Source organism: Dermacentor silvarum, chromosome 3 (assembly GCF_013339745.2).
Source record: "Dermacentor silvarum isolate Dsil-2018 chromosome 3, BIME_Dsil_1.4, whole genome shotgun sequence".
Classification (NCBI taxonomy): Eukaryota; Metazoa; Arthropoda; class Arachnida; order Ixodida; family Ixodidae; genus Dermacentor; species Dermacentor silvarum.
The window spans coordinates 48,630,746-48,657,394 of record NC_051156.1 but is presented as its reverse complement, the minus strand read 5'-3'; the positions used below and the strand labels follow the sequence as shown (position 1 = coordinate 48,657,394).

The following is a 26,649-nucleotide window of genomic DNA, read 5'->3' as shown; positions in this document are numbered from 1 at the left end:
AGCACAACTAGGCAAACAAAAACCTAAAATGGAACACTTCTTGCTTCGCGAGGCCTATGCCCCAACCGGTATCCTGACCTAACCATTGTTATTATCATGCGAATGAATATAACCCGCTCTGTCGAGAAGAAAACGATCTCAGGATGAAAGCCTGCAACGTTTGCTCTTCCGCTGCAGTTGATAAATTGGTCTGCTGTCAACGTTAGAGCGTGACTTGCAGAAACGAGTAGCGCAAACTTCATGCGTTTCAAAAAGACAGATTTCGCTCAATTGCGACAACAAGCCCACATTCGTAGGCTTTGAGAGCAACGAAAAACAGCACAGTCAATAAAAGAGAGGAAAGAACAAACGCAACCTCCGCAAGAAGGTCGAATTTCGTCGTCTGAAAAGTTACACACGCCATCTCGTTGCTCTGTGCTTGATGGCCGCAAATCACGCGAGTTTCTTGGTTAATGCTCATGCTCGAATGCAAGACGACATAGCGAGAAACCGGACAAGACAGTGTGTGCTGCAGCGGCTGCGCTAGATGCCAACTGAAAGCGGTCTTCGATAACGTCGACACGTAATGAAGCTAGCGGGCCGAAGAAACAACGGGAATCACTGTCGGCGTCCGCGACACCAACGCGCCTGTCACACGCAGGTAACGCTGGATTGAGCTGAAGATACGGGCGCTGCTTGCGCTTCGCAAACGAGCCTGCGTGCTGCTACAACACCGGTGGCGGTGCCTTTGGAAACGACGTATTCTGTTGCCAAGTTATTTGCAGACGAAGTGCTAAAACAGGAGCCGTCACGGCGCGGTTTTCGCTGGGGAGCAGTGCTCGAAAGATTGCCAGGCTTAGTCGGGGCGCTTTCGTTATTCGTGTGCCGGAAAGCATTCACCTAAACGAGAGCCCACAGACAGAACTACCATTCTTTGCTGAGCGAGATTTAGGCTTCCTTCGAATAGGCTATCTTTCCGCGAAGAAAGGCGCGAAGTACAACTAAAACAGCAAGAACGAGAGTGCGTGCGAAACAATTCGCTTGTCAGAAGCTCTGCCCCATAGCGAGCCCAGCTACAGCGTGCGTGTCGAAATGCCAGTCGCGGCAGGGATCAGGGTGGAATCGCAAGTTGTGACGCCACAAATGTCGCGCTTACCCCAACGGCGAACCGGCTCGTCTGCCTTTCTTAAACTTTTACCAAACCGGGCGGCATGCTGACGAGATAGGACTCCTTGAGGGAAACGCTTGACTAATAAATATAGCTTTGGTTCACCGTCTCTTGTAATTGCGCAAATTTAATGCGAGCGCAGTTAACAGGCTGGAACAAAATTTTAAATCAAATTAAGTAGTTGTAAACTCCGGATCAATTTTCACCGCTTGGGGTTCATTAATGGGCATGCAAATCTGAGTACATAAGTGTTTTTGCACCCCACCTTCATAGAAATGCGAGCCGCTTTGGTCTGCATGGAGTTGAACCCGCGTCCTCGTGCTTAGCAGCGCAACGCGATAGCCGCTAAGCCACACTGGCGATTAAAATGGCCATTGCTATGTCTGTCCGTATTTTCGGTTACGCTGTCATCCATGGTGCTTGGACAAGGCGCGATTGGTCGACACAGTAATCAGAAAGGCGCGACGAGGACAATCGTCGCACCGCCCATGTCACGGAAAGTTATCAAATATCATGGAGCAGCGTGGAAAGTCACGAACCAGCGCAATCCGTCGAGCGTCTACGCTGTGGTCGTCAAGTAGTTGTAATCAGACTCCCTTCTTATGATATGCACAGTTCTGTTCTGTTATGCACTGGTTGCCTTGGAGAGCCTGGGGTAGACGGCACCTGGGCTACCCCATATACATGCGTTATACAACCAGACGTGAATAAATCGTCAGCTTCGCAAGCGGTGGCGATCCTTACGGCAGTGTGCATCTAGCGAATCAGTGCCCTATCGCGAAGCGTTCAATCTTGCTCATTCGCGCGGGCATCCGTGAGCCGCATAGAGTCTGACAGGGGCTGCGTGATTCCATGTATCGCAGGAGACACGGCAGGCTATGACGCCTGCGGACGGTGGCGGCGCTGTGTGCATCGCTCAAATAAATAATTATCGAGGAGAACGAGGTTGCCGCTGTGACAGACTGCACCTGTTTCAGTATATGAGTTCATATCGGTTGGTTGATTTATCCTAGGCTATAAGTGGCTCAACCAACTCTGGGGAATACGCCATGAATCGGGAGGTACTGGAAAAAAAAGCTTAAAAAAGCAATTTAGAAAGATTATAACAAAATATAATAATAGTATCGTTAATTATTAACCATAGTAAAACAGCGCAATAACTTTACTCTGTTAATATGAGCTCTGAGCTGGAGGAATTGCTGAAATTGTATAATTTTTTTGCTTGCTCTAACGCTCAACCGGATGCTGCATCGGATACTGTATACAGTTTTGTCAGATAATTGCATTCTGTATAATGCTGACAAAGCACTCTCCAAAAAGCGGCTATTCGTGTTGCAGTTTACGCGAAAGCATAATAAAATAAAATACAACAAAGCTATGTGACAAGGAGTAGCCGGTGCCGCCATAAAAGCGCCAACTTCTCCTATTAACCATTTCAATTAAAAAAAGGTACCAGCACAGCTATTGGTAGAAACGCTCTCGAATTAGCTAAACTACCAGCCACAGCATCGCATGCACCAATGAGGATATTTTGTTGATCACTGCTGTACATGACGGGAAAATGAAAGCGATTTGTTTAATTTATTAAGATCTCATAAATGTAGAAACTGTAAGCCAGCTGCTCCTGTAGCTATAAAAACATACATTACACACAATAGTATGACTGCCAAGACGACCACTCTGCCGTAAGAAACAGTATGGAATATATATATATATATATATATATATATATATATAGAGAGAGAGAGAGAGAGAGAGACAAGAAAGGGTTGCATTAGAAGCAGTTCAAGACACTTGACAGACTCATAAATTAACCAGAATAGAAGTCCAAATATATATTTTAAAAACTATGGGAAGGATATGCTGTTTAAATTTGCTTCCGTAGACACCGATGGCAAAGAAGATTGCTTTTCCGGTCTAAGTCCGGCTAGAGCTGTTGGTTTTTAATCATGACCTCCCATAGTCGTAGAGCCTTATTCTAATATGAGAGCGATATATCTAGCCGCACAAAATGGCTTAAGAGCTAGGCACATTATATAACTGTAACTCACATTTTTGTAAAGTTAATGTATTTTTAGTTACCAAGGCTTTACGCAAGAGGACCCGCATAAGGTTTGAAAATGTAATTAATGACAACCGATTCAATGAATTAGCTCTGCGTGTGGGATTTCATTTAATGTTCACGAAAAAAAAAGAATACGTACAGCGAATTCTAGGCATACATTGTTCCTACGGCGAATACACTTACAATCTGTGCGAGAATGGAGCAGGCGAAACATTAATCACCAGCAGAAAGCAATAATTCCAATAAGCATATTTTGCTTCGTTCTTACACTTTCGTGTGTACTGGCGAGCTCACGCTAGGAAGCACAAAGTCCCATTCGTAATCCACGACAGCCACAGAACGTACAGCCGTTATCAAATGGCGGACATGCCCCGCAGCCACTGTTAATCACGAGAACTTAACCGTTGCTTCACGCAAGACACGCGCATTGCGTGTCTTGCGTAAGTTATACCACGTGGTACGTTTTACCGCGATCTTAGTGGACATTTTTCCACCCTTGTTTTATGATCCGCCTATTTCTCGTTTTAAATTTGACAGGAAACGCGATTCAGACATGCCGAGCTACATGCACTCCCATTCCGCAAACGAAAGCGGTAAACTCTCTACAAAAAATAGAGAAGAACCACTGCCATGAATTGATTTATCAAATTGCGAAATCCACCTTCTTCGCATGCATTTTTTTTTCAATTTCGTTGCAGCCTCGGGGGGAGGAACGAGGGGGGGGGGGGGGGGCATTTAATCAAGATGAGTACTCGAACAGCCAGAGCATCCGTTACCGAGCGGCTTTGTTTTTCAAGAAGCTGGCATAAATAAAATGCTGCTACGAGTTCTATCTTGCACAGCGCAAAGGGAAAAATAAACGGCAGTGTTCCGAAAGATCTACATATACTTTTCTGTTCCCTTGTTTTTTAATCGGCGACTCATATAAGATGTAAAGCCTTGAGTGCACCCGAGAGAGTGCTATGCGAACGCTGGATTGCGAGATAACAGCCATCTCTCGCAGAAAAATATAATACATCACTGACTCAAGGACCAGAACTTCCGGCGCATCCTGCGGATTATCACTACCCAGGGACACTCTCAGCAACACAACTTTTCGCGCTGCTTATTGCGCTGTCACCGTAAAGGTTGCCGCGAATTCTATTGCGTTCTGCTTGAACAAAATCTCCGCCGAGGTCCAGTTATCACACGAGATTGCGGGTAATATTGTGAAAACTTGGACGCGGCTCTCTCGCAAAATTGCCGAAAGATCTCTCAATGGTTGTGCCTTAGCTTCTTTTGCGGAAACTCACCCGTTTTGTACGAAGCAGTGGCAACTGCATCTTCTTTGGGTGGTTACTTAGGTGCACTTAAGCGTCGTGTGCCTCAATTTCAAAACTGCCTCAGAAACTTCTAAACGAAACTTCTCTGCCTAATATCACCACGCAGCAAACAAAACCAAAGGACTGGATTTGGTGACGCTTTGCCAGAACAACAGTAATGGAGTAATGCATAGTCTGTATAAATTGCAAGCACTTAACTCAATGGATCTGTTGCATGCATACTATACTTTAGACACTCTTTATGTTTAAAAGCTCTTCAATTTAAAGTGGACGGAAGCATCAACCGGTCAGCATGCGAGATAGCAAGAGACGTAAAGTATTGGTGTAAAAAAAGGCAACGAAGAAAATTATACGACCGGATCCGTTACAGGCATGGGTAGCGGTACAAGGTAGATCGAGAAACTTCGAGGAAGAGAAACAACATTAAGATGTACACAAAAATGCTGGAATAAAAAGCAAGTACAGCATGCCTCATTAACTCAAGAAGGTGACGTGACTATCTCTCAATGCCCCGTTTCTAAGGAGATGCCAATAAATCATCATCGTCATCAATCATCATCATGGTTAAATATGCTTCTCTAAAACGATTAGAAACTAGTTGAGTACTGAAATGTTTACATTATTGGTAAGTTACTTTGCATGAATTGGATCACGAGCGTCTGAACCAGAAACTCTACTACGTCAAGTCTACGGCGACGCTGTGTCCGAAACCACGGTCTCTACTTCACATTGCACATAAGAAAGAGTTTTGTAAAACCCAAACGCTGTTTTCAGTTGCATTGCTTCACCAGCACGTAAACTTCTCCGCCAAAATGGCGAGCAAAAGACAGGTATCAGCAGTGAAGCGTAAAAGGTATTCGCGCAAATAGGAAAGAAACGACGATATGGCGTTCAGACTAATTGGTTTGGATACGTGTCCGCTTGCATACACGTTGTCGCACTTTAGGCAGGAAACTCATCAAGTGAAATAGCTCACGCTATTTTAATCGCTTCGCGTTTGAAGCATGCGCTTGACAACCACCGTCAATGACGTAGACGAAAAAGCAACAATCGGTCCATCAAATACATTGTGCGAAATTCCGCAACGTGGTAGAAATTTCTGAAAAAGAACAAAAATGTAATCCGCGCTACAGCAAGTTCTGGTTGCTGTCGCGCCGATAATTTTTTTAAATTTTTCTCTAGCTTCACACTGATGATCTCTGCCAATTCAGTCCGAATTCACAAAGCTATTCTTTCTCAGTATTTGTTTCTCGTTGGCCGACTGCCTTCGACGATAGCAAGGTCCAACAACACTTTTGGTAGGCAGCAGCCGTTACGAAAAGCTGCACCGTAATATCTGTTCTTTTTTTGTGAGCCGTGGAAATGCGTTTCTATATTAAGGGTCACTGTGCTTCCAATTGTTAAATTGGCTCTGCGTCACCCCAACATCTCTTAGCCTTCTCGTAAGCCAAGTGGCTTTAAGCTGCCGCTCCAGGAAATAACTGGTTTCCGTTTCGATCCCTGGACGAGGACACAATCTTCTTTACCGCCGCGCGCTTTCTGTATGATAAACCCGCATGATAAATATATATATATATATATATATGTTGAAAGTGAAAAAAGGCAGCGAGGTAAACCAGATGAGAGTTTCCAATTTACCGGGATGGGGGAAATGCATGTTTTAGAGCAGGTGGAGAGTGAGACAGATAAGTAGAAACATGAAATCGGTTCCCGTTAAAGACGTGCGCGCAAGAAACGCAGTATCGCTTGAATGGCCTTTTGATGCGACGGAGAGTCCAGTCAACGCTGTAAAACTCTTTCTTCCGACACAGGCCGGTCTTACATTTGGTTGAGCACGAGGGAAAGCGATTGCCTCTGTACAATGTACTGGAAGGGAGGGACGGACACGCCATGTTCTGTGCCAGTGAACTTGCGGGAATTTCCTTTGTAGCTTCAGGATAATATTTGATGGCTGGCTGTTTTTAGATCTCAGCTCTTATCTAAGCTCCGCTATTTCTGAGATGAGGGTCGGCGTTAGCGTCGTCACTTGTAACCCAGCGAACAAGCAATGCGAAAGACGAAAGGGAACGCGGAGTGCAGCAGGAAAATGAAAGACGCGAGGAGTAAAATAGAAAGGAGGCTGCAGCGGAACCACGAGGCGGAAACCCAAGAAGGGTATGGCGAAAACGTGAGAAGAAAAGCGTAGTGCGCCCACGATGGCTACGAGAGGGCGCCAGAGTAGCGCGCGTTGTCTGGGAGGTCTTTCAACGGCGGCTACTGCTGTGAATCGCGCCCACGCGTGACCCACGCGCTGGCTCCACGCGCTGGCTCTTGCGATCTACAGATTAGCGGGGCAGTCGCGCCACACTACGCTCCATTTGCAACGTGCCGCACGAGCTAGACTGTACGCACCAGCCAATGTATTACTTCTTTCTCGGGTTTTACGTGCCAAAACCAGTTCTGATTATGAGACACGCCGTAGTTGAGGGCTCCGGATTAATTTTGACCATCTGTCCTTTAACGTGCACTAGAATGTAAACACGCGGGCGTTTTTGCATTTCGCCTCCATCGAAAGGCGGCCGCAGCGACCGGGATTCGATCCAGCGACCGCGTGCTCAGCAGCGCAACGCCTAGCCAATATATCGCGAATCGAAAACGTGTATAGAGCTGCGCTCGAATTTCTAATTTGGGACCATTCTCGAGAACGGATACAGTGCGGCACCTCAGCAGTGTTGCCCATAATATAACTGGGAGGAAATAGAATATACCAAAGTTTACCAACCGGCGCCTCTATGCCATGGACCCACAGATGCAATTACAACTTTCACCTGGTTTTAACCGACCAGAAGAAACATTACTGTGTCGCCTGCGAATACAAATGCCTATTCATTCCTAATTGAAATGGCGGACAGTGTCGATTGCGGCACATGTGGTGCTGTGGAAACCCCCAAACATTTGTTATGGGACTGCCTCAGATACTAAGATGAGAGGAGTGCCCTTCGGACGGCTTTGGGGCACTTAGACGACAGACCTTTCCTGAAGGAGAAGATTTTGGGCCCATGGCCTCGTGCGTCTGCTATGTGCAGGGCTACCAAGGCGCTGCTGTGTTTTGTGAGGTGCACAGGCCTGTATGACCGCCTGTGACGACACTCAGACTGTGCACCTCACAAAATGCTGCTGCGTTTTGTGAGGTGCCCTGGCGTGTGTGACCGCCTGTGACGAATTTCAGCACTGAACGCTTGACTGTGTAACTGTGCAGGGTATAAACTTCTCTCTTCCTTATCTTCTTTCAATCCCCTTTCCCTCTACGCCAGTGCAGGGTAGCCTACCATGTTCAGCCTGGTTAACCTCCCTGCCTTTCCCTTGTGACTTTCTCTCTCTGTCGCATTGGGGAGTATCGTAATCGTCGGTGAACTTTTTTTTCGTGCTTTTGAAGGCAAAGGTTATGAATGTTATACTGATTCTTAACTGTGGGCCATTTTCCAGCCCATTTATCCAGTGACGTGTTCGCTATCAGAGTCAGGTGTCGCGTCTTCTTACCTACTGTTATAGCGTACGAATTCTCTTGTCATTACGGGCGTGGGACAGAACTAAGTCTGCTGCATTCACAATGATAAATGACAATGCCTATATCGACGATGAAGGCTCTCTTTGTAGAGAGGAAATGAAAAGATTGTGAATATTGTGCCAAAGTAACATCCCTGGGACTGAACGAGCAAGTATTTTCGTTCATAAGAAAGATTAGCCGTAAGTGGCAATGAAAAGCAGCGGTTTCACCTGTCGAATTGATCCCTTGCTGATTGATGCGACCGTGAAAGAACACCCTGTGTGACCGAATTCAGGATACATTGTAAAATCCATAACGTAAATAAAATTAAATGCAGCGGTTTCAGAATCTCACTCTACGATCTCATTAGGAGGCGCGCCGTATAGTGTGGGACTCCATATTAAGGTTTGTACTCGAGCGTTCCTGCATTTCGTACCGGTCGAAAAGGTCGCTACCTCGAGCTTAGCAGTGCAGAGCCAAAGAGAGAGAGAAAGAAAGGAGAGCGACAGCAGGGAGGGCACTCAGACGAGCGTCCGGTTTGCTACCCTACGCTGGGGGTGAGGGAAAGGTGGAATAGAATGAGGAATAGAGAATGTAACTGAGCACCGAGTGCACCTGGGAGGATGAACAGTAGAACTATATAATGTGGTCTCTCGAACCGGTGCACTTCAAGTGATGTAGTATAACAAATAAGTTACCACTGTGGGTAGAATAAGTGTGCGAAAGGAAAAAGGTCAATTATGCTGCTGTGCTGAGCGAAGCTTGTCCTAAACATCAGAATACAAGAACTGGAGAACACAACAGGCAATTCGAAAATGAAGCTGTCGGCTTATTTCAAAGAAGACAGTTGCTTCTTTTTTTTTCAACCATGTGACTATCATATGCCAACTTCATACCAAAACAGGGCATCCGGAGAGACATCCACAGAGCTGATAATAATGTGCGTTCCGCAGCATCTATGGGAAGCTGAAGACGAGGGTACGGGCGGCAGCTGTGCTCATGGTGGCTTTGTAATCTAGACATCCATGTTGGCTCTTCACAGAGCGTAACGCATCGCAACGCGTAATCTCTGATGGTCCTTTTCATCTTGTTTTCAGAGCTCCACAAATCTGTGGTGCACTGCGGGAATCTTGCGAAATTTCATTTACAATGCATGACTTTGGTTAAACCTTTTCTTCGGTCTTACATTGCTAACATTGAGGTATAGGCAGAAAGGCTTCGCTTCGAATGTTATTTACTGCTTTTAATTAAATGGTTTGCACATCTAGGAGTGTCACCAATTATTGTAGACCTGGCACTCCTTCTAAACATATCGCATAGCAAACCACCATCCTGATTCTAATTAATTGTCACAATAAGTGTCGCGGTCTTCGTGAAGACGCTTGGTATTATGTTTCATCTGCCGAATCATTGGCCGGTATATCGGCGGCAAAGTTCTGTCATTTGCTCGCATACGCCCTTACAGGCGTTCTATTTCATCCTGTGCTTCTTGAGATCCACCACCCTGTGTGAACACCTTTAATTAGAACACCCTTCCTGTTTCTCTCTGTTTTCTTCTCTCACTTTCTCTCTGTCCCCTTTCCAGCTCCTATTACCCCACCACAGTGCAGGGTAGCAAACCGAAAACTCGCATCTAGTTATCTTCCCCGCCTTTTATGCCTCCCTATCTTTCCACCGAAGCTGTTATCGAACACCGCTAACCCATATCCGCTCACTCACTGTTGGCGTACGTTTATGCCATGTATTATTTGCTCTGTTCATGAGCTGCGACTTGCGAAACTACGAACGAGATCTCCTCCCTTGTCACTGCTTTATTTATTAGAGTGCAATCGTTCAAGTACACGAAACTCGACTACTGAGAGCCAAGTATCAGCTTTCACTGACTCTAAATAAAAACGTCGACCTTCTGCAGGTCACATTTGCTTTCGGACTTAAAACGTCTTCTTTTACGATTATTAATTTACTTCGCCTTCCTAAATAATGAAAAGTTGTAGAAATTTTCGCAAAGCACTTACAACGTAGCGGTATCAGGGGCAAGAGAAAGGGATCTGGGACAAGGTCTGTTCGCGTTTCTCGTTGCTCCTATTGCTCAGAACCAATGTATAATACATCGCAAATGTAATGAATATCAACGATAAGACTTTTAAGGCTTCTCTTGAAACGTGACGCTAATAAAGTACTTTTCACCCCTCAAACGCACATCAAAGGGCACCGTGCTTGTGTGTAAAGTTCATACGCTATTCATACGACAGAGAAGGGTTTATCGCCTCCAAAGAACTCGACGCTTAAGCACCCAGTTTTAAAGCGCAGCAGATCTCTCTTCAAAGCCTCTCGTTTCTGGTGTGACGCGCGTGAATTGTTCGCTGCAGAATCGGTCTTTATTTAAGTATCACGACTGACACGTCAGCGAGCTCGCGCTGCACTAGGGAAATTAAACAGGTTGTGCTCAGCGGCTAATGCCATGCTTCAGTGTTCTTTGCAACCGCGTGGCCTTTTTCGAGGCAACCTAATATTTCACGAGGGGCGGTGTCGACAGTGCTGTTTGAAGCGAAGCGCGATTCTAGCGCGTTCTGACTTATTTCATGAATAAAAGCTTCCTGACAATACGTAACCTGCTTTTCGGCGTGGATCGGGCAGCAATGCAGCTTCTCGTAATTAATTTCGCTAGTGACACTTCTCTGTGTTTACCTGAGGAAGAGGACTGTAATTGTTCGAGGTACTGCAGCGCGGTCGTGGTGAAGCTACGTATTTTGGTGTCATACAGCAGGGCGTACGGCGTTGGAATTTATTGGTGCTATATATTGCTCGTAAAATAGCAGTTGTGAGCGGCTCAGAGGGTTCCGGTTTAATTGTTCGAAAATAAGTTGCCGTATTTCCACTCATGCGAAGCCCATGACGATGACTATAAGGGCGCATGAAAATCCAGCTCGCTTGCGCCTAGTTACAATTCGTTAGTTAGCCGGGCTCCGTCAATTCGAAGGTAACTTCGTAAAGCTTGAGCGAGCAGTGAAGGAAGGAGGAAAGCGTGAAATCAGAAGGAAAACGGTGGTGTTTGAAGGAAGAAGCGTTATGCGGTAAGAGAGAAACGAAGGAATGTCGTCGGCGAATTTTACGCTCTGATAAAGAACCGAATTCTATTCGAAAGGTCGAAATTTCTATTTCCAAGCAGAACACTTGAACATACGGGCCCGAGGTCGTACTTTAGAGAAAACGTATAAGCTGTCTGCCGGGATCGCCCTTTCCTGCTCACCTTTCCTGTGTGGCGTATCACAATCCCAATGTTTATGGGCTCTCCGGAAAGCACGCAAGACAAATTTAGAATACATTTAGATGCCGTAATATTGCGGTTCCATGTGCGTCAAACTATGGTGCAGGATTAAAAGTATTCTTCATGTGAACGAGACTTTAAACGAGCTGCCAGCTCACATAGGCATTTAATTAAGTAGAACGTTCAATCTAGATAGCTTATGCCGGAATTGAAATTCGTAGCCACGATCAGGACAACCACCCAAATAACTGTGCGGTTCTTTCGGCGCTCTTTCAAAGTGAAGCGCACAACGACTGCTGCGTTCTTTATCGAATTGCAGTCACGTGCAATCGGCGCAAGCGGTATGAGCTGCATGGAAGTCGGATGAATAGAAATGTGAAAAAAAAAACATTATCGAGCAACCATCAAGATCATCGTCAAAGTAACCCAATAGATCTCGCAGTTCATTGAATTGTCAGTGAGTGTCAGTGGCGCAACGCTTCCTCCCTTTCCTATGTTAAGCCCCATGTCACTTTTTTGCAACTTTGGTTCCTTCGCTGCTGCAGTCATCACCGCAGCACGCCGGGCGGCCACGTCGCCGACCCACAAGGTTAAGCAACCTCTGGCGTGATGTAAGAGCCTCCCCAACCAAACAGCGAGGTCCGGCGGCTTCCCTTTTATCTCGGTGACCTACTCTTTGTCTGTTGTCTCCACATCCGTGGCAGCTCTCCCTTCTTCCATACGCCAGGTAGTGCACGTTATATCCAATCACTGTCCTATGGCATCCCGCGTTGTCCGTTCGTTGCATTAGCTCATTAAGAGTTATCAGTAAATAAATAAATAAAGAAATAAATAAATAAATCAGGGTTTTACTTTTGCTTGGGTGCCACTGTGACTTCCTCTTCTACGGATTTCTGGAATCGATTTCCTTTGTCGAAAGCGGCACAGTTTGTGTGCATACCTACAACCTATTTTTTTCGTCGATTCAGCACGTGTCAGTGTACCCGAGAGGCCAATATTTCGTCACTTTCCTTCTCGCTGACATCTGTATCCTCCTGGTGGCTTCCTCGTACTCTTGTGGCTAACACTTCTTAGGTGTTCGTACCGCAATGCTTGTAGCTAACAGGCCCAGTTTTAGCGTTTAATTGGACAACCCGTGTTTCAGCCGCCTCTTCTCGTACACCGAGCACGTTTCAAGGCGCTGTAACTTTGTCTTGAAAAAAAAAAAAGTGCCACCTCCGCGGCTGCGCGACGTGATAATCGCACAGAGTCGCCGGATGATTGCAAGAGCGCACCGCACGCCACGCCGACTTTTCGAAAACACAGACCGTCAAGTGCTGCTCTGTTTCACTGCAGTGTGCCTCTTTACACCCACGTGTCTGAAGCGGCGCTGTAGGCGTCGCGAGGCTGATTCTACACGCTCGTTAAGTGAAGGCGGCCACGCGTTCTCTTCCAACCAACTTCAGATCTCGCCGCTAATTTAAATTTGGATAATTAACGAGCTCCGTGACGGTGCCGAAGGATCGCCGAAAATCTTCGTTTCTTCGTCGCACCTGACGTATAGTACCATGCACCGCTACTGATGCCCCATTGCGGGCTTGGTTAATTAGCGCACGTCCGAAAATCTCAGCGGTGTCTCCGAAAATCTCAGTGGTAACGACCGAAAAGCTCAGTGGTAACGACCAAAAATCTCACTGGTATGTCCTTGTTTTTTTTTTCTTTCTTTCTCCGTCATTTTTATTCGTCATTTCAAATGTCCATTCGCGTTACGGATGACAGTCAGAAAACATTATTTTTCGAAACGGTGTAAAAACTTATTAAATCACCGCAACCTTGAGCTCACTACTGACTGAAAGGCAGGTTTCAAACGCAGTGCATTGAGCTCGATTCTTACATCGGAAAATGTGTGAACTTTGCTCTGATACTGCCTTTCCCTTATGACTTTTCTCTCTCTCTCTCTCTTGCTCTGATAAAACAGCACATGGTTTGCACTTTTGTCGTTCTATATTGTGTGCTCTGCACAGCATTGTTTACAGTTGTAACTTACACCACATCAAAAACAACTGTGTGGTTCATGAGCAATATTGACATGATGATTACATTGAAGTCATGAAACGAAATATCTTACTGCTAATCACGAGAAGGCATAAATGTAAGTTTTCTATCCATATTTTGCATGTTTTTATGTATTTATTCTAGATATTTCTTACCTGTATTTCATTTCACATTCCAGACGGCTTAACAAACTCACGAGTGACGACGCTTCGCATCCTTTTCTTGACTCTGCAATTGGCGTAGGGCCTACACGATTTTGCACTGGAAAGCAGAGACAGTGTGCTGACTCAGACAATATTTATAGCCGCTACAAAAGTTTAATACATACACTCGTGAGTTTCTGCAGACTGCATATATGCCACCGCATACGAAAGGAGCACACTTAATGCGGAAAATTTAATTCTGCCAGGCTCAGCTTCTTTATTATTTTTTTTGCGATGCACATCACCTCGTTCTTATTTTAAGCGGTACCTGCAAATCAACATGCTGAAATAGCCGTACGACGCGTCTAGAACATAATTGCAAAAGTTGACTCAAATATGTCATAACCATTTCAGCGTTTATAGGCGTGAGAACGTCCCTTCCTAGGAAGCACGAAGTAAGCAGTAAGTCCCAGTGTTGGCGTATGTTTAGGGCGAGTTGGTTCTGCATTACGACTGCATAACAGCAGCGTAGGCTGTTAGTGTTATGTTGGCTCCCAGTCCTTCTGTCTCCTCTCTCCTTTAACGTCGACGGCGCTGCACAGAACTAGCAACCCGGCAGTGTGGACAGAGCGTAGACAGCGCGGCTTTCTTCTGAACGCTGTCAGAACGAGAAAACAACATAAAAACAGCGGGCGTGCATCTGAGGAGAGATGTGTTCCTGCTTACACATTCCAGTCCCGGCACGAAGAGTGTAAGGCGAACGTGTTTTAATTACGGAGAGAGCGGGAGGCAGTAAGCACGAAAAGGAGGTGGGCAGAGAGAGAGAGAGGGCGACTGTCTTGGGCGTCTTGGCGGCTGCACGCGGTCTCGGAGTCGGAGCCGTAGCAAGAGCCGTAATTTGATTTGGGTGCACGCTTGCCTCATCGGCACACACACACTGCCAGGGCGCGACGAATGACGTCGAGGCTGCGGCGTTGGCATCGCCTGTGTTCCCTTTAACACCTTCGCGTCGTGCGCTAATGGCCACCGCGCGTGCTAACTAGCCACCTTTCGCCGCCTGGCGGTGTCTTACTGCTCTGTATTTTATTCCTTCTTTGTGATCGCAACAAAGTAGTCGGCGCTAGAATGGTAATAGGGGTCGGAGACGTGCCCTCGTGTCGTTTGTTTTTCACGTTTTTTTTCTTTTTTTTTTTTTTTTTTTTGGGGGGGGGGGGGGCACGCATGTGGCGCGCGACGTTAGAGGTAAAGAAACTAATGAAACAAGAGCACAATTGACTCACTCGCGGGCAGATGCCACACGTGGTGGGCAAAGACGAAATTGTCGGTAACTGCGTTGGCAAACTTTTGGATCCCTAATGAGTGATGATTTTAGAGGCCTTGCAAGTATCCTTATGCCCGCTTTGCCCTCCTTCAACGCTCAGTTGTAGCTCTTTACTATAAAGCATAACAGAGTAAGCAAGGATGATTTGCATGGTTGTGTTACATGATTTCTATATTCCGTAGGCTTAACCTGTTTATATAGCTTTGCGATCTTTCTCTTAGCTCATAGAGCAAGTTCCCCGTATTGGAACGGATATGTTCATTTCCGTTTTTTGCTGCCCCTTTCTTTATTTGCTCGCACAAAAGCTCTTTTGTCCGCGCTTCCTCGCGGCAGCGTTTTGACAGCGAGTGTCCGCGCTCATCGAATGTGATGCGTTCGTGTTAGCCTGTGCACGCTGACAGCAGGCTTCGTAATTTAGTTACCAAGCGAACGTTTGCAAGTTTATACAGCCGATAAAACTACTATCGTTACTTCGACAGCTGTTTACTCATTTGCTAATCGCAATCGATGCTTCGCCTTTTTGGCGAAACTGCGACTTTTTGTTCGAACTGGGAAGACTCCACAGCTCGAGAGAAGCGCTATTCCCCCGATGCATTTTTTGTCTTTGTGCTGACGAGCTTGCGACTGGCCGCAACTCAACTCAGTCGCGGAGACCGCCGCACGCCGTCCCCCTGCAGTTGTGCCCGGCTTTTTTGAGCGACTGACCGCCCCAGGGTCCGAGCGCAGATCCACGCTAGGTGAGCTGAACGAACACCACCTAGATAGCACAAGATCCATGACGTCATGGTACCTGGGCCGACTGCCATAGAATCTAATGGGGATGCTCCCGCGTGCATCAACAGTAATTTTGACGTCACTGCTTTCGTCACGCCAGCCTTGGCAATGGAAACTTCGGGCCAGGTAGCATGACGTCATAGATCGGAGTGTGTGGGCCTGTGCTATGTAGGAGGTGTTGGCTGAACCCTTATCAGCCTCTTGTGTGTTTCTCCCATTCTGCGGTTGTCGCCTCAACCGTGCGGAACGCTCCACCGCTGTGGCTTCGTTTCTGTTTGCCTGTTGTTGTTGCCGTTGTTGGTGTAACTAAGGTGAATAAACGCCTTAAATTAGGATCACCCTGTCCCCCCTGCCTGAAGCCGCCGTGGTGACAACTCACCGCGAACCGCGGGTTAAGGGTCACAGCTCTGACTTTTAGGGCTGCTGCGATACTAGCTAGCCACTGCCGCTCCACTGGCGCGTTGCTATTCAGAGAAGGGCCAGGTGCGCACGCGCGAACTTGAGTAATACCCTTATAGTTTATAAGGGAAGTTGAACAAACTCTAAATAATATGTAACAACGAAGCACCCAGTGGCTTTCTTTCTACTCTACAGATATAAGTTGAAGTACTTTTGCTGTCTTTGATCGGCTGCACGATGTCCTTTTTTTAGAGTACAGATCTCACTCACTCCCGCGCGAGTTCTGCTCTTAAACACGTGTCACATGCAGCACTGGAGAAGTTCGTTCCCACAGGGCACATGTTCTGCATGCCAGGCGCTGCTCAAAACATACATGCAGCAAGTTCCACGTCAGAGGGTTGAGCTGTAGCACCGGCGGCATAATAACTGACAAGAATCGAAACAACCGCTACAAAGCACATAATAGAAAAACATCGTAAGCAAGAAATTTGGAAGACACTTCCGAGACTTCAAGGCCATCTAGAACAGTTTTAAGGGCCACTGAATAGATGGCTCCGTTAAGAGCAGGTTGGCCATATGCCCTCGATTTCTTTTATGTGAGTGGATTGTTGTTCAAGATGCCTAGTACGTTCTTTAGTCCATTTCACTGTACTATGCAATCATTCTTAATGTGCGTTTCTCAGCATCAATGAATTACCTGCATATGCTGATATCACAAACAAAATATCATAAAAGGCAGAATCAATAAAACGTAATCTCAACTGCAATAAGGCGGCGTGAAAAAAAAAAACATTTCTCCTACATAAACTACACAGCCATGCGACTTGTCATATTTGTTCCGAGTGACTGTAGGCTTCTTTTTTTTCCGCCGAAAAAAAAAACGAATATTCAAAGAATAAACAAAATGACAGACCGTTTTGGTGCAGTAAGATTCAATGCGAAATCTGGGAGCTACTGAAGCGGATTCCACACCACCAAGAACGTCGTCCAAGTTTGTTTCCTTCTACGGTTCGCTTGGTTTTCGTTTATTTGCTTCTACTCGCTGTCAGAAACCAAAAAAAAAAACTTATCATATGACTAAAAGGTCTAATCCGTTGTCTCGATCGCTGCACACAAGGACGCCACTCTACCGCAGACTGTGAGTGGGAAATTAAGAAAAACAGGCAAGCAAGCAAAAAAAAAACTCTTCGTGCCTCCTTGTCAGATAAGCGCATGGCAAAGGAAGCAAAGCAGAGGAAATCCAGGAGAAAGAAGAAAAAAAAAACGAAGAATGACAAGTATGCGCTGTTAAACCTCCGGCCTGCAGGGTTTCGACATCGGGCAGGAAATTCTACGTGCATCCGCGCGCACCATACCCGTGCAGTGCCCGCACGTCTCGCATAGGCAGCGATATAGGGTTGGCCTCCCTGGCTTGCGGCCGTAATTGGACGTCCTGCGGGGACGTCGCAGCGCGAGCGAAGGCCCGGTGCACGAGATCACTCGACGTCAGTACTATATTAGCACCACGGCTGCAAACATAGCTTGCACCCAGCTATATAGTTGCCCCGAGTGCTTTGGGCCCGTAAGTAATAAGCCCCGCGTCGACGAAAGGGGAAGTGACGCAGACCAGGGGCGGCAGTCTGCGCGTTGCCAAGCCTTAAACTGCGAGCATGTGTGTATGTGTATGTGTGTGCGTTTGTTTGGATGTGGCCGCTTGCCACACCCGGCGCATGTCGTTGATGTGGCTTGACGTTGACGTCGATGGTGCTTTGCCTGCTGCGTCGGCGATGTCTCTGTCATCTTTCAATCTTCAAGAGCGGTGGCTGGCCGCCTGCGGTCTCCCCTTTCTCTCTCCATTTTTCCCGCCGGCTCCGGCAATCTCCAGCGTGCTTCGGGAAAAGTCGTCATCGCGTCCGCAATTAGTTTTAGAGATATCGAGTTGACAGGTACTACGAATCGGCCAGAAATAATGTCGCAAAAGCGGCAGTTGAGCGGACACGTATGGAAGGTCAACTGTGTTCATGGCTGCGAGCCAGTAACCACTTCGGCAAAAAGCACTAGTGGCTTGAACGTATCATAACCCAGTTGATCCCTCTGTAACGGCGTTAGATGAGAATTTTGGCTAAAATGGCACGCCCCCACACTCAACTTGAGTCGTTCAACAGTTGCAAAACAGCCTTTTGCGAACTATCCTTACAAAACCGCCTTTTGGTTTGCTTCCGCGTAAACGCCATCAGGTCTGCGAGTTTTCTCTTCACACGCAGTGAAATGCGCTAGCGATGATTGGGCTCCCAGGAAAATGTTTCCCTCAGCAGATGTAAGTCTAACGTACATGATGCAATGCGTCCCTTGAAGACCCTGGCCGCCTGAACAGAGCTCGTGGCGCATCCTGCAAGCGGCACGTGCTTCGAGAAATGCCCCCTGCGGACTTGCTCGGCCACGTTTGATCAGTGGGACAGCGGAGCCGAAACTTAACTCTGGCGCCACAGGATGCTTGAGTCTGCCCGTTAGCTTGGCGTCCAATCAGGTAGCTTGAAGGCGAATAATGCCACCACTACCCGTCCCTTAACGAGGCACTGCTCTGTCCGTCTTACTTGCTACCGTACTTAATTTTTTGAGGGGGCTACTTGCCTCAAGAATGGAATAGCCACTCGTCCCGCAAACCATCCTACTGAAGCGGATGCGTACGGAAAGCGCAGGGAGGAGTGAGCGACCTTTTCGTTGCTGCGCAAGACAGCTCGAGTTGTTGAAGGGTATCATTATAATGTTTTCAAGCCATTTCTTTACGTTTTTTTCCTCACCCTCCTCCATTTTTCAGTGGGAAATAAAGCTTCATTCGTGCATAATGTCATAATGATAACGACGGCAAAAAGTTCGTAGGTTTGCTAACGAAGTTAGCACACCTCCATTACAGCCGACTAAAAAAAAACAAAAAAAAAAAAACAAGAGAACTGAGAGCTACACGTGTTGGTTTACTGCCAAGTTCCGCAAGCCAACTCCTTCTATGGGTCATGTATGAGCCAGGCTCGAACCCTGACTTACAACCCATGTATACTGGACGGCTACCCGCTCAAATAGAACGATATACTGGTGTCGCATTTTGTAACCATTCGCTGTATTTTCCACTCTTTTTACCCTTTTCCACTAGTTCTCTCGAAGCCGCTCTTCAGATATTGTTCGTATAAGCCACTTGGCGAGAAGGATGAGAAGAAATTAAAGGAATATGATGAGTCGAATGCTTTCAGATCAGAGCTACGCGGGCCTTTACCACAACCACCGTCACCAGCTATCCACGCTACCCTATCCAAGAGTAGCGTGACATGCTGGAATGAACGTGTGCTGCTTCTGCCCAGGAAGTCAACTCATTCCCTTACCCATTACGTTTCTGTTACTCAAAATAGCATGTCACATTGCGCGCAACAAACAAACTTTATGGTAAGGTAAAGGGTTGGAAACAATACTAATGTACTGTTACCATCCACGTTGAAATGTCACGGTGTCGCGGGAGAGGCATACAGAAAGCTGAAGCTATGCATCGACAGCATCGAGCCTCGGAACCGAGCTCAATCTTATGTTGTTTTTGCATTAAAAAGCAGCTCGAAGCTCCGCCGCAGAAAAGACAGCGAAGGAGAGGGAAAAAAAACTATTTCCGAATGCTTCGACCAATGCCGGAAGAAGCCGATCCATTTTTATCACACCAGAAATCTGTGCCTCCCTTTTGCCGGTCCTCTAGTCAATGACAACACAGCAGGCAGGGTAGCACTCCTTGCTTTGTTCTCATCAGTGCCGTCGCAGTAGAAACACCGAGCGTTCTGAACAGGCTGATGGGTTTCCAATGCCCTCCACATTCGAAGCTGCATTCCCGCAAGACCGGGGAGATGCCTCGTCTATTCCGAAAAGCTAAAGGAAAGATGAAATACAAATAAAAGTAGCCGTCGTCACGATGACGGCTGAACATTTCGTGCATCTGCTTTCAACCAACGAGAAAAACGAAATTCGATGCGCAGTGCGAACTTCGCGGCGATGCCTTTGCACAATTTCGCGGCAGCGTATATGACCAGCGCTCAATCACTGCTGTCGACCCGTATCTGATTTTACATTCATGTCTTCTCAACTTACGCAACGTTGGCCGACCGTTGGTTGGCGTTGGGGCAAATCATTTGGCGCTAGGCTATAACTACAGCTCCTTCAAGATCGTGCTACGCTTTGTCTCTGCACCATGATTCGCCCCTCCGTGACACTTATGCTCTCTGCTGCTAAATATAGATCAAGGCGTCTGCAAAAAAAAAAAAATAACACGGATGAATACAACCAAGCATTCACTGCCGTTGAGGCAACGTTCGAAATAAATCCGCAGTCAGCGCGTATAAATTTAGAGAGAATGGAGTGAAATAAGCTAAAGGATGGCTGGGAGATTAACCGTGGTCAATACGCCAATACACAAAAATTGTATGGAAAGATGGCGGCTCATACTGAAAAAAACAGCTTTGGTAACCCAATTCACGATGCACGCAACTAATGTGGCGGTGAAGAACCTGTAAAACAACTCCTATTGTACCGTTCGCCCTACCAAAACTGAAAAGCTAGCCTCCCACACCAGTCTTAACTAGCTAAATAGAACACTCTTCCCGTTATACGAGATTTTGAGACCACATACTCGAATATTGCAGCTGCAGAAGGCCACGAAAGCGCTGCTGCGATTCCTAAAGGCTGACCGGGCTGAGCGACCATCTGTGACGGAGTTTTGGTAATTTTCATTACGTGGGCTACGAAGAGGATGATGTTTTATTTGATGGCGAAGAGGAAGTCAACACCAACCGTGAACTCTCCCTTCCAGTTTGGTCAGGACCAAAACGCTGCTTTAACGTAGCAGGTAAGTCATGACTAAGTTCCGTATATGCATATGTTATTAGAAGGGAGTACCTTCTCCACGTTGCTAATTACATCAAAGTTATTGAAATTAGGCCTATCTTTTAAAAAAATTTATTTTTTTGTGAACGCTGAATACCAAGTTATGCTGGTGCATTTCCAGTTTTACAGACGGCCGAAGAGGCAATGTTCAGAATTCTTGGATGCTCGAAGTGTTATTGTGAATGGCATTTTAAATGCGTAGGCATTTCTACGTCGACTCACTGACGAATAACATTGCTGACGCGTGACGTTCTATGTGCATAAAGAAAATGTTGCATTAATAAAGAAAAATCAACGAAACAGAAAGAAATCAGACGGCTCTAAACGTATACATGCGTTTCGAACGTGTGACTTCTTGATTCAAGGTGTGGTATCTAAGTTACTGCACTAACCATCCGTTCCCGCAAAGCGGCGCAAAACAACGTGTATATCGTGTTTCTCAACCACAGCAACGAGGCGGCGCAGGTGGCGTGATTTCGCAACCGTAGAAAACATGCAGAGCGTCAGCGGCAATGTATATGGGTTACGACAGAAACAACTCAAGGAGTCATCAGGGACGAGCGGGGAACACCAGCAACAAGAGTTAATGGATGATGATGGCGACCAAGAGCTACAGCGGCAACAGAAGATGAAAGAAGCTCTCGCTGTCCGACAGCGACGCTACGGGCAACATGGCGCCGTCGTATTACGCTGGTCTAATTAACGTCACGGCATTGCAACCGTGTTTCTGCGTTTCTCTACACGACTTTCGCGGTGTTTCTCGCGATCATACGAAACGTAGCAGCATACGACGACGAAAAGTCGACGGTTAGTAGCAAATGCTTATGCGTGTTTTAGATAACTCGCAGAGGCGTTTATGCGCGAATTATCTTTATGTGCCGGTAAACAGCGCCCACCCACGGTGGCTGCCGCATACAGACGCTCATTCGTGCAACTATGACCGAGAGTGCCACCTAAGGTTGAAAAAGAGTGAACTGGGGTCTTTGAGTAGATACTGACCTTTAGGAAAATGTTCATTTCGGGTGTAACGTTTTCTGCTAGAAGAAGACGCTCGGGAAAATCCGCAATAAGCACGACACTCAGAGTACCCGCATCTGAGCGAGGCCAAGCGGAAGTCGTTAGTCAACAAAGCCTTTTCTGCGGTGCTCATTCAGCAGAACGACAGACGCTGTAAGGGCAAGAGTTTCCGACACCGAGTAATAGTAACAACAATCGGACGACGGGCTTCATGCTGCGAGGTTCATTTCAACTCATCCTCTATTTGGATGCCGCGAACATAGACAACGACGCACAAAGAGGGCTTCAGAATGCAAGAAATACGGACGAACAAAGCTGCGGCAAGCCGCTGGAGTTCACTGGTAAACAACTTTTGAAACTGCTGATGACGCATCTAGTGAGGCCAGACATATCTATATACAATGACGTCAGTGTGAGTTAGCGATCCGCGGTGGTTTTCCTGCGACCACAGTAGCAAAGAAATAAAGCGCGACATATTTGCTGGCGCCGGTTCTCAAATATTATTATTTTTTAAATATCTTTCAAACACGCAGTTCATATCTGCAAGTGGCAATATTGCGTTTATAATCATCATCATTATCATCAGCCTTTTTTCATGTCCACGGCAGAACGAAGGTTTCTGTCTCCTGTCTTGCGCTCCTACAAATTTCCTCATTTCATCACCCCACCTGTGTTGTGTCATCCCAGACTGCACTTTCCATCCCTTGACACCCATTCTGTAACTCTAGTGGTCCACATCTATTTACATGGCCTCCCCAGCTCCATTTTTAATGCGTAAGCATTCTTTGGCGAGTACCCTAGCAAGATCTGTCTGTCACGCGCAAAGTGCAATGACTTGCATCTGCACAAGAAATCGTAATTTGAGAGGTTAAGACATTTAATCGTTTTGATAATGTAAATGTAGATTATTTGTCGCTTGATAGGCGATAAAGGATAATTGAAACAGAAAATAATTATTGATCAGAGAGAAAAAGCTTCCCGTCAAGACAACTTGAAAGCTTACTTTTCCGCATTACTGTGGAGTGTGCAGAGAAGCCTCTGTGGGGCTGTTTTCTCTTAATGTCAACCAGAATATCGGCTATCCCAATTTTCTTTCTGATCCACACCGCTCTCTTCCTGTCTCTTAACGTTAGGCCTAACATTTTTCGTTCCATCGCTCTTTGCGTAGTCCTTAACTTGTTCTAGAGCTTCTTTGTCACCTCCTCGTTCCTGCCGCAAATGCTAGCACCCGCAGAATGCAATAACTGTACACTTTTTATTTCAACGGCAGTGGTAAGCTCCCAGTCAGGATTCGGTAATGCTGCACTCCAAACCATTTTTATTCTTCTGTAAATTTCTTTCTTGTGATCAGGGTCTCCTGTGAGTAACTGGCCTAGGTAAACGTACTCCTTAGACACTGTAGAGGCTGCCTGGCGATCGTGAATTCTTGTTCCCTTGCCAAGCTATTGGACATTATCTTTGTCTTCTAAATAAAAATACCCCTCTCTTACACTTTTTCAGTTAAGAGCCTCAATTATTTGTTGTAACTTGTCCCCATTGTTGCTGAACAGGAGCAATGCCATCTGCAGATCTACAGAAAAACGGCAGACCACTACAGCTTTTATTTAGACAGTCACTCTCTCCACCCCAGTGTACGCTGTCCCCGCAGCCTAAGTTGTACCGGACGTGACTTCGACGAAAATGGCAATTTCATAACGTTATCTCAGAATGGCCATGCTAGTCTTGCAATGGGTGCTCGTTCTCGTCGTTGTCAAGCCATTCAAGTTGTTTCAAATTGCAGGCAGTTCAGGCAAAAGATTCTTATATATAACTTTATGCCTATATAACTTTTCTTTTCATTTGCCAAAATGATAGAAATGTAACCAAGCTCGCTGCCATTACTTCAGAAAGCTGCTAACGCAAACGACCAAACGCAGCCCCGCAGCCTCTCACTCTCACAAAACGCGCACAACGACAAAATGTAACAAAGGCGCACTGAGGCATGGGTGAGGAGTCACAGACAAAAACAGGAAGTGACGTACCTTACTCGGCCGACGCGAATTCGCCCCAGTGAAAGAAAACTTCCGGAGGCAGCAGCCTGAGACGCACGCTCCACTGGCGACGCTTGGCTTCCTAATGGCATTGAGGCAAAATGAGACGAATGCCCGCCTCGGTATTCCTTCCGCGACCGAAAAGTCGCGAACGAGGAAGCGCGGTATTTCCGGTGGGAATTTCCTCCCACTTCGTTTTATTGCAGCTTTTCGGCTAGCCATGTCATTGTTTCGTGCCCTGCTGGGAAACGTCTTTTTGAAAGAACACCCACGCGCGCTTCTTGGGGATCCCCCGCAGCGCTCGCAAAGTGAGCATCCACGAGTGTACTTGCGCTCTCGCTGGCCTCCGCGTATCGCAAGCGTTGTTGTCAGCGGAAAGTTCTACTTGGCTGAATGCGGAGGAAGCGCAGTGAACGATGCTCCAGCTGACTCAATAAAAATAATTATCACCCATCTCTTTTACTTGTACGTCCTCCTCGCGCCCCCCCCCCCCCCCCCCCCCTAAAGGTGTCGCCTGAGTAGCCTTCTCATAACACGTGTTTCGTTACGAGTGTCGAAATCTTCAGGAACAAAGAGCAGTATCTGCTCTTTGTCCACGCCCCCTCTCTGGACGAACACCCCTCCCACCTTCTTTGAATGCATATTCTCCTCCTTTCAAAATGTTACAAAGTCCAATGAACGCAAGCGCCACTTGACTGTCTGTTTTATTTCCTGTGTGCCCTGCTAGGTATTTTTCATTTCTGCAGCCATTCTATTCTTCTGTAAAAAAAATCTATATTTCTGCGGCTCACGAGAAAACCGAATATTCTCGGTTACATGAATACTGCAACAATCTTCGGAAATGTCAAAGTACTTCCTCTGCTGCGGCGGCCTTATTTCCCTGTTTCTGGTGAACATCACGCTGGTTACTCCCCTCCCGTCTGATGATGTTTCTCTGTTTTTGAGTTTCCTTGCTCACACCATTACTTCTACGCTTGGAGTGTTTGTCGTCTGTGGCACTACTGGCCATCATTAAAGCCGACAATTCGGCAAGTTAGTATCGGAGCATCTTGAAAACGAGGGGCCGCGCACCAAAACACAGCACAAATAAGAGAATGGAGGGGCGTACGACAAGGCACAGGAAATCGTAGAGGCCCACCAGAAGGAAAGGCGACAACGCACGACAGCGGGACAGTACGTTTTGAAACGTTTTTTTTTTATATTCTGTACGGAAGACCAGCGCACCGACAAAAATCCCCACACGAATACAGGAAACTATGCACGTCTCATCCGGGGAACACGCACCCGAACTTCCACATCGGATGGAGACAAGCCCGAACGCAGGCGGTTGTGAGAAAGTATGAGAACCGCCCCAATGCCTTGTACGTAGACGCGGCCAGTACCGCAAGGAGCACCGAATTCGCCACTAGCGTAGTCAACAATCACGGGGCAGAATTGAATGCGTCGTCGGAATTCGGAGCGAGCGCTGCGGAGGCAGCGATAACGTTAGCCATCACGACGAGACCGCACTGGGATTGCGTCATAGTTCTGACGGACTCTCTGACGGCATGTAGAAAACGTTTCCAGGGCCAAAATTTCCAGGGCCGTACATCACATTCTGAGAAGAGCGCGCCAGCTCCCAACATACATACAAATCGTGCGGACTCCGGAGCATTAGTCCTTACGCGGCAATCAGCAGGCACACGCGTACGCCCGAGCGCATGCACAACGGGAGCCGCGCGAGATGACCGCGCCGAGCATTTAAAACCAGCGCCCATACCATATACCTACACGCACTTCCTACAACACTATCGCCTTTCACGAAGAACACTATCCCCACTGCATAATGCTCTGACGCGAGAGGAAGCCGTAATATGGCGAAAACTCCCAACAAACATATATCCACATTTGAGTCTTTACCATGCCTTACACCTGGCACTGTATTCCTATAAATGTCCACTCTGCGATGAATGCACAACCCTTTAGCACATAATATGGCCTTGCACAAGCGCACCCGAGCTCACAACCATAACACAAGTACCACACGGCAATGGGAGGCAGCGCTGTCCAGCTCCGACTGGACGGACCAGCTCAACCTGGTCAACCGAGCGAGAAGGGCAGCTAAGGCCGCTGGACTCCTGGACTGAGGGGACCACCCACTGCAGAGTGCAGGAGCTACCTACGCTCGTGTAGCTCATTGGTATAAAACTTATTATATCCCTCGCTCTCTGTCTCTCTCATAAACGCTGCAACTCGCAATTAAAATTTATTTCAGAAGTTCTATCACCATCATCGTCATGATTTAGATAATGGCGATGACTTATTGGTATCCCCTTCAAAGTGGGGCGGCGACAAATAGTCCCCTAGCCTACTTCACCTAATTAAGTAATCTAAAGATATTTATCAGTCTAGCGTTTTGTCTATGGTTCATTATTCTTTTTCATATTTTTTTAATCCTCTGCATCTTTCTTATATATATGTACCTATGGCAGTAACGGATCTGGTAGTATCAATGTCTTCCGTGCTTTTCTTGCATCAATACTCAAAACAACTCTTGATTATCTCGACTGCTTTCAGGTTAGTGATTTCATCCGCTGTAAATCACCGTGCGTCTGGAAGTAGACGTCTCCAACGGGTCTCGCTTGGTGAATACCTCCGCATTCCATTAGGATGTGCTGAGCTTTATCAGGAATTTTGGCACAGCACAGACATGCCTGATCCTGTTGCGAATATT

The 26,649-nt window shown here is 46.8% G+C and overlaps 1 protein-coding gene across 3 annotated transcripts in view; it reads right to left on the bottom strand.

Annotated features, from left to right (window-relative positions):
• Positions 1–26,649, bottom strand: part of LOC119445417 (uncharacterized) — a 199,906-nt gene that overhangs the window by 111,571 nt on the left and 61,686 nt on the right. The window contains exon 1 of one of the 3 annotated variants that reach the window (XM_049663279.1): positions 16,913–17,026. The exons of 1 other annotated variant lie outside the window; for it this stretch is intronic. The gene's annotated coding sequence lies outside the window, so the exon portion shown is untranslated. Of the gene's footprint in view, positions 1–10,075; positions 10,164–16,912; positions 17,027–26,649 lie in introns of those variants that run through there. One more of the 3 variants, XM_037709709.2, reaches the window with a different exon arrangement.